The sequence below is a fragment of the Triturus cristatus genome, chromosome 4_1 (genome assembly GCF_964204655.1).
Source record: "Triturus cristatus chromosome 4_1, aTriCri1.1, whole genome shotgun sequence".
In the NCBI taxonomy this organism is placed as follows: domain Eukaryota; kingdom Metazoa; phylum Chordata; class Amphibia; order Caudata; family Salamandridae; genus Triturus; species Triturus cristatus.
Window position 1 is genome coordinate 60,274,142 of NC_140585.1, and position 15,296 is coordinate 60,289,437.

The 15,296-nt window shown below is 49.5% G+C and overlaps 1 protein-coding gene across 1 annotated transcript in view; it reads right to left on the minus strand.

The window, feature by feature from the left end:
- LOC146839507 (uncharacterized) overlaps nucleotides 1-14,772 on the minus strand; it is a 38,425-nt gene extending 23,653 nt beyond the window's left edge. The window contains exon 1 of the mRNA XM_085651557.1: nucleotides 14,572-14,772. The gene's annotated coding sequence lies outside the window, so the exon portion shown is untranslated. The remainder of the gene's footprint in view (nucleotides 1-14,571) is intronic.
- Between the last annotated feature and the right edge of the window lie 524 nt (nucleotides 14,773-15,296).

Here is a 15,296-nt window from a genome sequence, read left to right on the forward strand (position 1 = left end):
TTCAGAAATACATAGGTGTCTTTCATACCGATTTTTCCATGTACACATTTTTACAGAATAATTACTATATACCTGGTACATAATAAAAAAAAAACATTGCAAGTTGCCGCTCAGTTATTGGCTCTGGGTTCGTCGGGTTCTTGGTGAACCTACAAGTCCTATATATCCCCACAACCAGCAATGTCCAGTGGATGTAACGGTATATTGCTTTCAAAGAGATGTCATAATTAGAAGAAGTTACAGGTGAAAACGTTGACACAAAAAAGGCTGTTTTTTTCAACTAATTTTCAATTTATCCTATATTTAACTGTTAGTTTCTATAAAGAAACCTTGATGGATCTACACAAATGACCCCTTGTTGAATTCAGAATTTTGTCTACTTCTCTAAAATGTATAGCTTTCGAGGATCCATTATTGCTTTTGTACCCATTTCTACCATTAACTGGAAGGAGGTCGAAAGCACAAAAAATAGCAAAAATAGGCTATGTCCCAGAAAAATGCCAAAACTGTGTAAAAAATGTTGGGTTTCTGACAAAGGTCTGGTATCCCCTAAAAGCTGGGAAAATGGTGATTTCAGCCCCACAAACGCTTTTTTGATTACATTTGCAGGGATAAACCTAGGCGCTTTCATTTGCAGTCCGTTTTTCCCATTTTTCCCAACAAAAACAAAATGTTGCTGTATTTTGGCTCATTTCTGTGACCCCTCCAGGGGAATCCACAAACCCTGAGTACCTTTAGAATGCCCATGATGTTGGAAGAAAAGGACGCAAATTTGGCGTGGATACCTTATGTGGTCAAAAAGTTACAGGGGCGTCAGTGCGCACTACCCCAAATAGCCAAAAAAAGGCTTGGCACAGAAGGGGGAAAAGGCCTGGCAGCGAAGGGGTTAACAAATACGATATTACTTACCTTACAGTCGATATTCTGTCCCTCTGATATTTAAAACTTGATATAAGTGTAGGTCAATAAAAAAAGTCGATAATTTGACTGCGCACCCACGCCTACACAGAAACAGATCCGGTGACAACTCTTCTCAAATATCACTCCTAAAGTGTGGAACGACTTCCCTCAACACATCAGAGCCTCCTCCTCACCCCTTGAGTTAAGCAAGAAGCTGAAGCCATGGCTCCTCATAAACATGTCTAGAGTTAGGACAGATTAAGGTGGTCTTGGGGGGGTGGGTGGCCTGAGGCGTCAAGATGGCGGTCGCACTCTAAGAGTGCTCCGGACCCCCTCCGTCATCCGCCCTGCATCTGCCCATTAACAGCTGCCATCGAACCCTGCTGGCCATAGGAAGAGATCCCCTGTCCCCTCTGCTGTGCTCCGGTCTAGCAGATTGGAGACCCCACTGCCTTGTTTTGGCCCCTTACCCGCGGCAGTGAGCTTTAAGATGGCGGCCCCCTCGGCGACCCACTCCTGAGACGAGCGGCCTGCGCTCCACCGATCCGTCCCTCGGGGGCTCCCTGGTGGCTCTGAGGTGGCGGCCTTGCTCTGCTCTCTCCGGTGCTGCCTGAGGTCCGTGTGGGGAGAGGGGGTGCTGAGGCTTGGGGCCACGAGACGAGGCCTGCCCTTCCTGCGGAGGATCGCGGACGCAGTTCTCGCCCGGCTGCCTGCTCCTACCTGCGGACCTCCAGAGTGGGCCTGGATCGCCCTGGCGGTGAGTCCGTGGTATCTGGGGTGCAATTGGCATTGAGGGACTGTCTGGGGCCTGCTCCCCCCCCTGCAGTCTCGGCATGTTCCGGCTCTGTGAGTGCTGGAGGTGGGGAAGTCCCAGGGCCGGCTGGCGGTCCTGCCCCAGCGGCTTGGGTGATAGCATTTCAGGTCCCTGCTCGTGGGGAGTGAACCGCTGCAGACGACGAGGGAGTTTGAACTCAAGGCCCAAGGCAGGCGATCCTTAATCTGTTTCCCAAATTGCTCCTGCAGCTGAGATCGCTACCACATACATACAGCAGGAGCGTTCCATCTTCATTGCGACCACGTACTGCGAACTGTTCCCCATCTCAGCTCCTAGATTTATTTGTACTTCTCTGTTCCAAATGTAATTGCAGCTGTTAACACATTTTCTTATCTGATTCCATGGAGGGGTCCATCTCTGCCACGTCCATGTTCCGCTAACGGTTTTAGCTTAGCACTCAGACTCATTCGTGTGTTGTTGTTTTAAGGTGTTTACTTTTCAGGGCGACAGATGCTTCATCTTCGGAAGTGTTGGGTGGGGGGTGTTGGGGGGCATGGGAGGGTGGGAAGACCATTGTCTCCCAGTTTATTGTTTTTGGCTGCCTACAGGCCACCGTTCTTTGTTTATCTTGGTAGCTATCAATGCACGCACACCATCGACGACATGAGACTTAACAGACCGCACAAATTTCAACCAAAGGTCCCGGCCACGGGGTGTTGCCTCCCCTGGGACCCGGGTCCGCTTGCGCTGTTCTTTCCACACACTGTCCACCCAGATGACGTCCAACTTAAATAGACCCCTCCACATTCTATCGTGGAACGTCATCGGCCTACTAGACCGCATATAACGTACTTCTGTTCTTCGCAGTGCCCGGCGACACACGACTGATATCCTTTTTCTACAGAAACACACCTTCTGGGCACTCACTGCACCTTCCTCGCCTGGTATGGGTTCGACAGGGCTCGGCACTCTGTTTTCACACGGGGTTCCCGGGGGGGTTGCCATACTGCTTCGTAAGGGGCTTTCCTTTACCTTGGCGCACCTGAGACGGACACACAAGGCCACTAAGTGGCCCTGACAGGCAAGATCGAAGGGCATCCTTTTAATCTCCTGTGTGTATACACCCCCCCTCTGCCCTTCGCCGTCTCACACTCGTAGTCTCCACCTTTCCACAGGGTCTGACGGTCATCGGAGGCGACTTCAATGCCGTTATGCAACCCTCCCGCGATACGACAGGTACTCCCTCGGCGCCCTGTCTTGCCTCTGCTAACCGCCCATCTGACTGGTCCTCTGCCCTGGGTCTCTGCGATGGATGGAGGGTGTGGAATCCCCGTCAGGAACAATATACTCACACTTCGGTGGCCCACCATACTCACTCTCGTATCGACCTGCTCCTGTTGCCTGCCCCTGACTGTCAGTTGATGTCCGGGGCTACCAGCCTGCCCCGAGGCATCTCAGACCACTCGCCTGTTTCCCTTCATCTCGGGAACTCCGCTGTTGGCATTCGAACGGCTTGGCGGATGAACGCCTGGTTTCTGCAGGATGTGGAATTCGTTAAATCCCTCGGGCAGGAACTGCGGCACTATTTTTCGATTAATACGGGTTCAGTCTCCTCACCGGTAACATTATGGGAGGCTGGAAAGGCCACTATACGGGGGCGGCTAGAGGTTTGGTCCACGCGAAGTGCACAGTACAGGCCGCCCGCCTTGTGCAGCTGGGGGCCCAAACTGCACAGTTGGAGACGGCCCAGGCGTATACTGAAAGCGATGACTCCGCTCGGCAGCTTACACTGCTCCGTGAAGAGATCTGTCAGATCTCACTGGAGTCTGCTAAAATGCTATGGCGCTCCTCCGTGGCGCGCGTGTATGGTTGGGGTGATAAAAATGGCAAATTACTTCATAATTTATTTTCATACCCTAAAGCCAACCGCATTATTCCAGAGATCCGCAATGGGACCGGCGTTCACCACGTTACCTCTCGGGCTATTGCCCAAGCCTTCGCGCGCTATTAAGCTGCCCTTTATGCGGCCCTGCCTCCCGAAACCTCCCTGGCTGATTTGCTGTCCGAAACCGGGACCCAGCTGCCCCGCCTCTCCCAGACGGTCTCAGAGACTCTGGACCTTCCCTTCACCCCGGAGGAGATACATGGGGCCATTTCGCTTCTGCACTCCAGTAAGACGCCAGGGCCGGACGGCTATCCCCAAGAATACATGCGACCTATCGCGACATGTTGGTCCCACACTTGGTGGAATTGTTTAAGCATGTGGAGGACCTGGGGTCCTTTCCCCCAGAGACAGACATAGACACTATTGTGGTCCTCCCAAAGACACAGCCACCTTCCCTTGCATGTGCGGATTACCTCCCCATTTCCCTCATTAACACCGAGGTTATCATTTTTGCCACTGTCGTGGCTCAACGACTCCGCCCCCATTTACACGGTTTGGTCCACCCAGACCAATGATGTTTTATGCCTGCCCAGGGCACCCGACATTGCATACGCTGCCTCCACCTCGCCCTTGCACACTGCCATCATCTTACCCCGTATCTGGCCCTGCTCTTCATTGACTTTGAAAAAGGATTTGATACGGTGGACTGGACCTACTTGGGAGACGTGTTGGAGGTGATGGGTTTCGGCCCCCCGTTTCGGCGCCTCATCCATATCTTATACTCCAGTCCTAAGGCGAGGGTCCTAATTAACGGTGTGCTCTCGGAGACGTTCCCCATCCAGAGGGGCACTCGCCAAGGCTGTCTGCTCTCGCTGCTCTTATTCGCGTTAGCGATGGAGCCCCTGGCCTCTCTCGTACGTCAGGACCCCCACATCCGAGGATGGGCTTGAGACCCATATCAGGTCGATAAGATCGCTCTCTATGCTGTCGGCGTTCTCCTCTTCCTGGCGGACCCCGAGAGCTTCGGCCCACGGTGCTTGGATGCCCTCTCTGCCTTTGAACGGGTCTCCGGCCTCCGGCTCAAACCGGCGAAATCCACTCTGGTTCCCCTCCACCCGTCCCGGGCTTGCTTCGATTGGCAAACGACCATTCCCCTGCGCAGGCAGTCATTCAAGTACCTGGGGGTGTGGGTCTCCCTCCTTCCAGAACTCGAATGGGTCCTGAATATTACCAAGGCCAAGGCGGACCTCAGGAAATGGCAATCCCTCCCTCTCAACCCCCTTGGCAGAAGTGCCCTTTTTAAAATTATGGACCTCCCCCGTTTTTTATATATCTTATAAAATATTACTCTTCACCTCCTGGGGAGCTGGTTTCGTAAAATTGACAATACCCTCACCCGGTTTTTATGGGGGGCGGGGGGGCGGAAGACCGCGAATGTCCCTGGCACACAGCCGCATACCTTCCTACGATGGGGGCATGGGGGTAACCAACCTCTACCTCTATTATCTTGCAATGAGACTCATCGTGGTTCACGACTGGTTCGCAGGCGGATGGTCCGACCCGGCGTACTGGGTGGAGCTCCGATCATTGGACTTCCCACAACTCCAGGCCTACCTGTATGGGGCCCCCATACCGCAGGTCCGTCCCCCGTCACCCGAACGGTGCTCATGGCCTGGCGCACAGCCTTGCGCCACACAAAATGGGACGGGAAACTCACCAGGCAAACGCCCTTGTGGTGTGGTGTTTGGCTGAAAGAGGCCTCGTCTCCCTGGGACTTCCGTCGGTGGGACCACATTGGGATCTCGCTACTAGGGGACGTCTGGGTTGAGGACCACATCACATCCTTTGCAGATTTACAGCACAGCTATTCCCTCCATTCTTCCCAATTCTAAAAATACCTACAGCTAAGGCATGTCCTTCGAGTACATATTCCGTCTCCCACCTCCTTCCCTGAATTCAGCCCCCTTGAGATCCAAGTGATGATGGGGAACCTGGGTAGAGGAGGGGTGTCGCGAATATACCGCTCCCTAGTGAACAATGGCCCTGCGTCCCTAGACTTGTTACGTGCCCGCTGGGAGGTTTGGTTGGGCACCTAGAAGACGCGGACTGGAGAGATGCTCTCATGGCCCACAAGACCCCGACGACCTCCTCCAAGTTGCGTCTAGTTCAACTCTATTACCTCCATACGGCTTACCTCACTCCTGTGCGCCTATACAGCACCCGTACGTGGCCCTCCCCGACCTGCACGCGATGCAATCACCCCCCTGCGGACTTCTACCACATGATTTGGCAATGCCCTGTCCTTGCACCATTTTGGGCGGGGCAGGAACTGGAACTCACACAGACCCTGGGGTGGACGGTCTCCCATGACCCACTACGTTTCGACCTGGGTGTGTTCGATGGCCTCGATAGTTCTCGGCCCGATAAGCGCTTCCTGGGAACATCGGTGGCAGTAGCGGAGCGCGATATAGCGGCAATCTGGTCTCAGGCCAAGTCCCCTACTATACGGAAATGGAGACGGGGTGGATTGGTGTGGAACTCAAAAGGAGCCCCTCTTTGAGGCCCGGGAATGTCCCGAGCTTTTTGGCATGATATGGGGCAAATGGTTCAATCTACTGCCCTAAGGGTCGCGTGCGTGTCTTGTACAGGAATAACCATATGCAACTGTTTTTATTCATCCTATAGAGTGCTTTACAAGTCTCTGTCGTCTCTCTTTCAATGTATTTTATCCAAATAATGTGCTTGATTTTGCTACCAATGTATTTTTGTGATTTGTTCTTTAAAACCAATAAACTTGATTATCAAAAAAAAAAAGTTGGTCTTGGGTGCAAAATTGGTGCAGCTTAAATATTTTTTCAATTTATTTATTATTAGGAATTTGTTAGACCCAGCGGTTTCTGGCTGGGATGCATCAAAGCCAGGCAGAATCCACTGTCCTAGATAGGATGAGTACGATACACTTGTCTGATAACCTATGCTCACCCTCGGATAGCTTGGCAAAGAGCAGTCAGGCTTATCCTCAGGGTCAAAGTGTAAGGTATTGGCACAACCCTCAACCCCGCAACACCCTGTGGACGCTACAAAAAGACTCCACACAGTATGTATACAACACTGGTCTTTGTATTACACACACATTGAAATCAAAACGACATACACATTGGATATATACTTTACAGTTATATGAAATTTTCAAACTCTTCCATTAGCAGCAGAACGGCATTAACATATATGTAATTGTCCTGGGTGTTCGCTTGTACCATTATCCCCTCACCCTTGTAAGCAACATACACCTATGTGTATACATCCCAGAGGTGTTCCCAATACAATCAATCCCTTCCACATTATAAGCGACAGAATCATATATCTAGGCTGTGAAGAGGTATTTCACTTTTCCGCTTACACATTAGCATAAACCACAACATTCCCATTATCGCGTACTCCTTATACTTGTAATGGTCAAGAAATAACAGGTTCTCTCTACACCTTGTGACTTAGCCCATCAGCCACTCAAACTACACCTGCCAACGATACACGTTGCCCCTGCTGTCAACACTTTGATTAGATTAAGGGACCACCTAAAGTGGAAAGAAACAGTTACGTGTTTTCGTCCATCCAGATTAGGTCCTCAGGCCCCCGGTGGCCCTTTACAAGTGCGGGATCACTATCCTCCCCGCAGGAAAACGACTGCAACACCAGAAGCTGGCGGGCTCCCAATTTGGAGAATGATTTCGCCTCTGGCGGAGGTGGGAGCTACAGCCGCTCCAGGGAGCCAGTCGTGGGTGCACACAAGGCACGACGAGACCTCCAGTCACGATATCCTTAACAACATAGTACTTTGTGGCGTGGGTCCGGGGAGAGGGAGCCGGTGACCTCAGACTGAGGCCGCGATGTCAGGCACTGTCGTCCTCCCAATCTGGAGGTCGGACACAGTCTATGCTGCCAGCTTGGATATTGCGGACTCAGCAAACTTCTCTCAACACTGCTCGGACACCACACACTAACGAATGTGAACTAGCAGAGATTTCCGGCTGTAATCTCAGGCCCATCAGACTCAGCAAACTTCCCCCACACTCCTCGAACTCACGCTACTGCCACCCCAGGTGTGACACTGAACGTCACCAGCTCAGTCTTCGGCACAGTCTGATCACTGCACACGTCAGGAGGGTCCTTGTCCCAGCCGACAATCACTTCCACCCGTTTATGCCGAACTCTGCGCGGTCCTTACGATCTTGTGGAAACTGGGAGATCTTTTCTGTCCCTGGGAACTCGTGGACAGGAGGCCAGTCAACAAGCCCTTAGAGAGTGCTTGGGGAACCTGGCCACGACAGTTGGCAATTAGCTGCAGGCCTGAAACATCCAGGTAAAATCCACCAAGTGATAGTCCCCTTCCTAGAGCACAATAAGCCCCAGGCCACCACAAGTCTGCAGATAATCCAGTTGCAGCCCCCCACCCCAAAAGTTCTTCTTGTTGATGTTCCAGCGTTGAACCAGCGTAGTATGTTTCTGTGCGAAGTTGGCCTGGTATATGCTGGTCACTAGTTAAAGTGGCCAATTGCACCAGTACAAATACTTAGGTAGAAAGGTTTAAGACAACCTTTTAAAGAAAGCTATCCTAGTGGTAGCTGTGGAGAGCAGCCTTCAGGCTAAGTCACAGAGGAATGTAAAGCAGCTTGTTTTACCTTATAATCTCTTGAATCACTAAATGAAAGGACACCACACAGGTATATATATAAAATATATATGTATTTATTACTAGACACACTCTACTAATCTCTTTATGAGGTTAGAAGTCAGGAACATATGCACAAATCAACGTGTCACAACAAGTTAAGCACAAATATGGTGGGGCCCTAGTGGCGTACCAGACCATATACTAAAAAAAGAGCTTTAGGAATATCGACTTGAGAAGGGACAAGGCCTAGGGCCTTCAGAAGCGATGGGGCCTCACTAATCCACTCAAGGCAGGTAAGCAAAGGACCCGCGGGAGACGCATGTAGTGTGAGAACACAGCCGCGGATCTCAATAGACTTCAATGGAGCAAGCCGCGGTTGGAATTTTAAAGTTTTAGGATACTTCGGGAGAGTCTACAAGCAAGTTACTTACAGGGTAAGTAGTTCTAGAGCCAACACACACAGGAGCACCGTAGTGCTGGAGTTACCACACCCAGGGAAGCGGGGTGCATAGGTGTCTTTTGGTGTCGGATCGCGGTGTCGTTTTCAATGGGAGCCAAAGAAGACTTGCTGCTTGTGAAGACAGAAGAAGTGTCCGGTGGAATCCAAGGCTGGATTCAGAAGAAAGAAGACCTGAAAGCAGAGGAGACAGTGTTCAAAGTCACTTGCCAGTGACCCGGGGCCAGGAAGCTGGACGCCCACAGTAGTCGGGTGATTTCAGGTGATCACGGGTGTCTTGACTCATCAGCCACGAGGTCCAGGAGGCGTCGATGACGACCAGGAGCTGGATTTGGCGTGTCCCACGAAGTCTGCAGCTTACTGCGGTGTCGGCGACCAGATTGGAGCCAACAAGCCTTGGTAACAGCAAGTCTCGTGGAAAGTGTAAAAAGTCAGCGGTGCACACCAGCAAGGTCTGAGGGACTCACCCAGCGAGGGTAAGTCAGGGCAGGTCTGGAGCAACCAGGGCAGCCTTTTGGTTTTGTAGAAAAGTCTTTAGGGGACCCACAAGCCAACTGGCAAGGGATCGCAAAGACGCCTCGGGAGGATTCACTTCACAGGAGCCCACGGTCACTCGGGACGAGGTAGGCCTCTGATCTTCGGTGGAAATCCTGCTGGAGGCTTGGACCACACGTGTTCAAATGCACAAGTTCGTAGAACGTCGTGAAGGGATTGCACTCGACAATAGTCCACGGGAACCGGGTATTGCTGTTCCTCGTCACTAGTGGGGTCCACTTCCCTCAGCTTCGCTTGGGAATCACGATGGCCTTGGAGAAGTCAGGAAATACACTTCCGGGGCTGCAGGGACTTCGGACTCCGGCGGGAGCGGGAAAGTTTGCGACCGTTGATTCAAAGTTTTGGTGCCTGCCAAGCAGGGGAGTCACTGCTTGACTTCCAGGGGGAATCTTCAGTCTTCCAGAGGTAGTGGAATGTCGAAGGTCCAGGATTCTTCTTCAGAGCATCGTCCAGGGATATCTAGTTTGCAATGGCAAGGGTTCCCGAACTTATAATAAAGGAAAGGGAGAGACTAGCTCTATGACCCCACCTATGGGAGGGTCAGGGAGTGGGTGGCTACACCCACTTCCCTTTGTCCAGTTTCGCGCCAGAGCAGGGGCAGGTAGCCCCTGAACCGGTTTGAGCTGGCATATGCACAGAGGAGCCTACTGCTCCCCCAGTGCAGGACTTCAAAGCACTCTAGGAGTGCAACCACCCAGCCCCAATACAATAAATCCTGTCTGGAAGGTGGTTACACCTCCCTGTGACAGGATGCCTATTGTTGGGCCTCCTCCACTGCGAGTTTCAGGCAGCCCAGTGTCTGTGCTGGTGGCATCCATTTTGTGATGCCAGGCCTCTTTCAGGATTCTACCGTGTTTCCACAGTAGGTACATGTCTACCCCTCTAGAAGGGTGGGATCATGCTCCCACACCAGTTTCTGGTGTGGGGGTATGATTCCAAAGCGTTTGACACCAAACACGACATGTTTTGATGCAGCCATCCCAGAGTTAGCATTTACCGCGAGGTTATAATGCACTTAAGAGTATATGGTTTAACCGCATCCACAAACAGCCGCAGATAATAGACTCTGAGAGCTGCAGAGGGGCCCTGCTCAGGCAGAGGCACCCCCTCACATGGAAACCAAGCACCCTGCCCTCAGGAATGACAGGGCCTCCCTTAGGGGTAACTGATAGGTTTATATGTGTGTGCAGGTAGAGATATAGGGTACCTATATCTCAGTGAGGAGCGCTAACACTACCTCCCCCAGGCTGCAGTAGCAGGCCTGTGGTGTCAGATTTAGTCTGCTTCCCAGGGGTAGCATAATACATGCTTCAACACCTGGTAGGCCTGTGAAGTACCTATGCCCTTGGTACCTAAGGTACCATATACTAGGGGCTCATAAGGTACCACAGTTTCCATTTACTAGTGCATCTAATATGCACACCAAGTCGTTTAGAGAGAACAGAGAGACTGGGGCCCTGATTAGCAGGGACCCTGCCAGACTATAGCCAGAAACCAGTGTTAACATCAGGAAAAAAGTGGGGGCAACATAAGTGCAGATCCTACTCTGTTACAGTTTCCAATCCCCAAAGCGTCTCTAACTCCTAAAGGCAGAGGCCCAGTGGGTATACCCACAATGACCTATGAAGAGGAGATCAGCTCAAAAGGCCGCCTTCGAAATGCACAGGCCCTCTCTAAATGTTGTCATGTCTGACATCCTACCCTGGGAGGATTTATCAGTTTCTTTAGTGGGCCCACAACCCTGCCTCTTGGAATGCAGGTGCCAATTCCACCCCCTCTTAACCAACACAGGAAGGCCCCTCAGAGTGAGAGGTCTACAGTATCCTTTGGACCCCTAGTTTATGGCTGTCTTATCAGAAATGCACAGATGTAGCCATCCCCCCAGCAGCCAGCTGTGAACTGGAGACAGGCAGATAGGTATACAGAGCCATGAGTACAGGCATTCCCACTTTCCCAAAGTGGTATTTCCACTGTCATAATGTCGAATTCACTCACACCACCGGAGCAGGATCGCCATTACTAACTCATCGATATCAAACACTATACTGACACTCTTCTGCATGCAGGAAGTCCAGCTCAATAGCCTTTCCACAGATCCCTCAGGGCAATCCAATATGAGGATCAGGCCCTACTGTACCAAACATACTACTCGGTGCCATTCACTACCAGTATATGTAGCGTACACACGCACATGCCCTTCGTCTTCCCGACAGCGCACCCTGTCCCCAGGGAGTACTCAGATATAGCAAGAGACATGCAGAACCTTGGCAAGTGTCTTCTTAAATGCCAAGCCTAGTAACAGTAACCTGCACACACAGGCCCCGTCATGGCAAATCTGTGGCACATTTAAAGAACTAGCTCCGTGGGTGGCACAACCAGTTCTGCTAGCCCACGCAGAAGGTGTTGAGTTACATGCCCTAGGTCTATGTCTTACCTCTAGACAATGGACTAACAGCAAACTCAATTTAGCCAATCATGTATACACTAACCAGTATGTATATGACAAGCACATCACTTTGGCACTGAATGGCAGTGTAAAATGCGATCAATGTCCGTAGGCTATTACATAGATCAGAGGAAAACCAGGAGGGACAAAAGCAAAAAAAAAGTTGAGGGAAAGCATCCTAGAAAGGGTCACCTCCAACAGAATTTATTAGGATTGGTATGTTTGATACAAAGGTAACACAGATCTGTGCAGTATGTGCATAAACACATTTATAAAGGAGGACGGTCGGAACCTGGGACCTCTTAACTATCTCACTTGAGCTGAGATTGGTAACCCGAAAATACATTGATCCCTCCTTTTGGTTCATTTACACCTTTTGGTGAACGGGATTAAGTCCCAGATCTAAAGATATAAAGTTCGTTCAAGTATTGGTACCACTAAACAGCACATTACACCTATAACACTTGAAGACTCAAATTCACGTCAAACTTGAATCACATTTTCATGGCAATTTATAAATAATGTTCATTACATTTCTTTTCCTGGCCATCTTTTAGAACTCTCATTCCCTCCCGTACAATTTTCTTTCTTTCATATTTTGGCAGATGTCTATTAATTACTCCACCCTTCGTGTTTTTTCTCTCTGTATCGCTCTTCTTTCTCTTCTCTGGCCTCTTCTTGCTTTTTCTGCTCGCTCATCTTGTTCTCTCCTTCCGGCTGAAGTGACAACCTGAGCAGAATGATTTCAAGAGTCTCTTGAAATCCTTCATGTAGGCTTCATATCATATCATAGCACGATCCACACCAACACACCGTTGATGAGAGAGTGCAGCAACCCCTTGTGGCATTGTCATACAAGTAGCCCTGGGTGCTTGTAATAACTCACATTTGGAAGTCGTGCTGAAGTCTCACTCAAAGATGCCTAATTCTTCCAAACTATGTGGAAGAACTAGAACTTCACACGTGACTTTTCTCAGACGTCTGCTGTGTATCAAGTAGCACCTGACTATTCTGCACAGAGCAGACCCTCTTACAGCAAGTGACCCTAAAGATTCCTGTACAGAGAGGAGAGGCCAAGCAGAGTGACTGACAGTCCGGCCAACATCTGCTAAGGCAGACACCCTGCAAAAAGACACACTGTAGATGCACCTCATACACACACACAGCCTGCAAAGACAACTCTACCCTGTCACATGCACACACATCCAACCTGCAGAGGTACATCGAAAACACAGACATGTACGTTCCACTGCTTGAAAGGCCTCCTACCTGGCAGATCCAAGGTCAGTGCACACACACACACAATCCCTGCAGCAGACACACAACCTCTGCAGCAGATAATGCTATAAGCCATACAACAAAAAATAGCTCTGCACACTTGTAAATATTCAGTCTTGGCAACCCACAGTGAGGTAAAGTTATAATACAGTTGTTTACTTAAGTAAAGAATCAAAGTTATTCTGTTGGTATTGAATTTTCATCTTTTATTCATTTTGCAACCGCCAACGCGTTTCGTCCACTTATTGACTTCTTCAGGGCTCAAAAAGTAGGCTCTCTCTATTATTAGATATCCATATTCAGTATGACTAACCGAGTCTGTTTAAGGAAAAGTTGGTCCAGACATTGTCCATCTTATAGTTTTTCTAAAAACCTCGCTTCGAATCAGACGATCGTGGAAGGACGGATGAACACGGTCATCGACCTATCCTTTGTCCTCATGAAACTATAAGGTGGACAATGTCTGGACAAACTTTTCCTTAAACAGACTCGGTTAGTCATACTGAATATGGATATCTGATAATAGAGAAAGCCTACTTTTTAAGCCCTGAAGAAGTCCATAAGTGGACGAAACGCGTTGGTGGTTGCAAAATGAATAAAAGATGAAAATTCAATACCAACAGAATAACTTTGATTCTTTACTTAAGTAAACAACTGTATTATAACTGTACCTCACTGTGGGTTGCCAAGACTGAATATTTACAAGTGTGCAGAGCTATTTTTTGTTGTATGGTTTTAGAGGAACCGGTTGGGTCTCTCCTGGTTTCTCTATTTTTGGGACCTACGGGATTGTGTCCCAGGCTTTTTTGCACCTTGTTTTGTGTTTAAATTTTATGAGACGTTAAGACTGGTGCGGGAATTTGTGCTTTGACCCCCATTTTCTTTGTGATATAATGCTATAAGCCATCCTATGCCACTGGAACCTATTGAAATGACTGAGGCTTTACCTAGACTGAGATATGAAAACAGGGGCAAAGGGGCAAGGGGCAGCAGGGGAGCCTTGACGTTCAACTGCCTGGGGGACATGCCTCTGACACAGGGGTACAGGTGCGCAAGTCAACAAACTGACAGCGAGAGCCGAGCAAAAAGCGTGCACAGATTTCTCATAGAGCGCTAAGATGCAGTGCAATTTGAACACATTTTTCACAGTGCAGTAAGATGCAGTGCAGTGGCACAAACTCCTCAGTACAGTAAGATGCATTGTAGTGACACAGATCCCTTATAGTGCTGTAAAGTGCAGTGTGCACAGATCTGTCACAGTGCATTAAGATGCAGTGCAGCGTGCACAGATTCCTCACAGTGCAGTAAGATGCAGTGCACAGATTTCTCACAGTGCAGTTAGATGCAGTGCAGCATGCACAGATTTCTCACAGTGCAGTGAAATGCAGTGCAGTGTGCACAGATTTCTCACAGTGCATTAAGATGCAGTGCAGTGCACAGATCCTCTCTTTAAAACAAACGATGACCACAAACACCCCCAGGGCCGGACGGAAAGGCCCCCAGAGGTCCCTGGATAGAAGAGCCTGGCTCCTGCTAGAGAGTTCTTTCAGGATCATTCAGTCTATTTCTACAAACACAGCACAAGGTCCTTACAATCTCCTACCTGAGCGGAAACCTGTACAGACATTTCCAGGCTCTCTCCTTCTCCTATGGCTGGGGTGGGGCAGGTGCAGATTTGTGGTCCTGGGATAGGAGGGGGGTCTATGAGGGTCTGCAGATGAAGATGACAGCACAGAGAGACAGGGCGTACTTCCTCCTCTGCAGCAGGCTGGACACAGAGGGAGAGGCGGGAAATTGTGTCACCATCTGCTGCTTGTACTGTCTCTGCCACCGCTGAATAGGAACAGGAAAGGAAACCGTTCTTCATTTCATACAACGTGCTCAGTGGATTTCATCAGCAGGCAGGCGCGCCCTCTGCTGGCTACTTAAAGAACCTTCACATCCAGGAGTGAATATACACAAACAAGCATTTTGTGGCAGGAAATGACTTGGTTTTTAGATGTCACAGAAATGAATGTTTTTAAGATACACACAGTCCTTCTACAGGGTCTCACCCTTGGTTGCTGCTGTAAAAAAGTATTTACAGCTTTACTTCACATGAGCATCTTCAAAACACTGATGCAGAGGACTAAAGAGAATTTACAGTAAGCAGTCAACTGGAAGTGACAGTTTATATTTCATTAAATGTATGAGAATATGTGTTAGTGGTGAATTAAACAGGTCAGCTTATTAGTTGTTTCATTTTATTTTTTTAAACACTTTATTTATCGGGTTTTTCAAATGCACATCATGGTACATAACAAAGTAAATAGAGAAAAATACCATGCA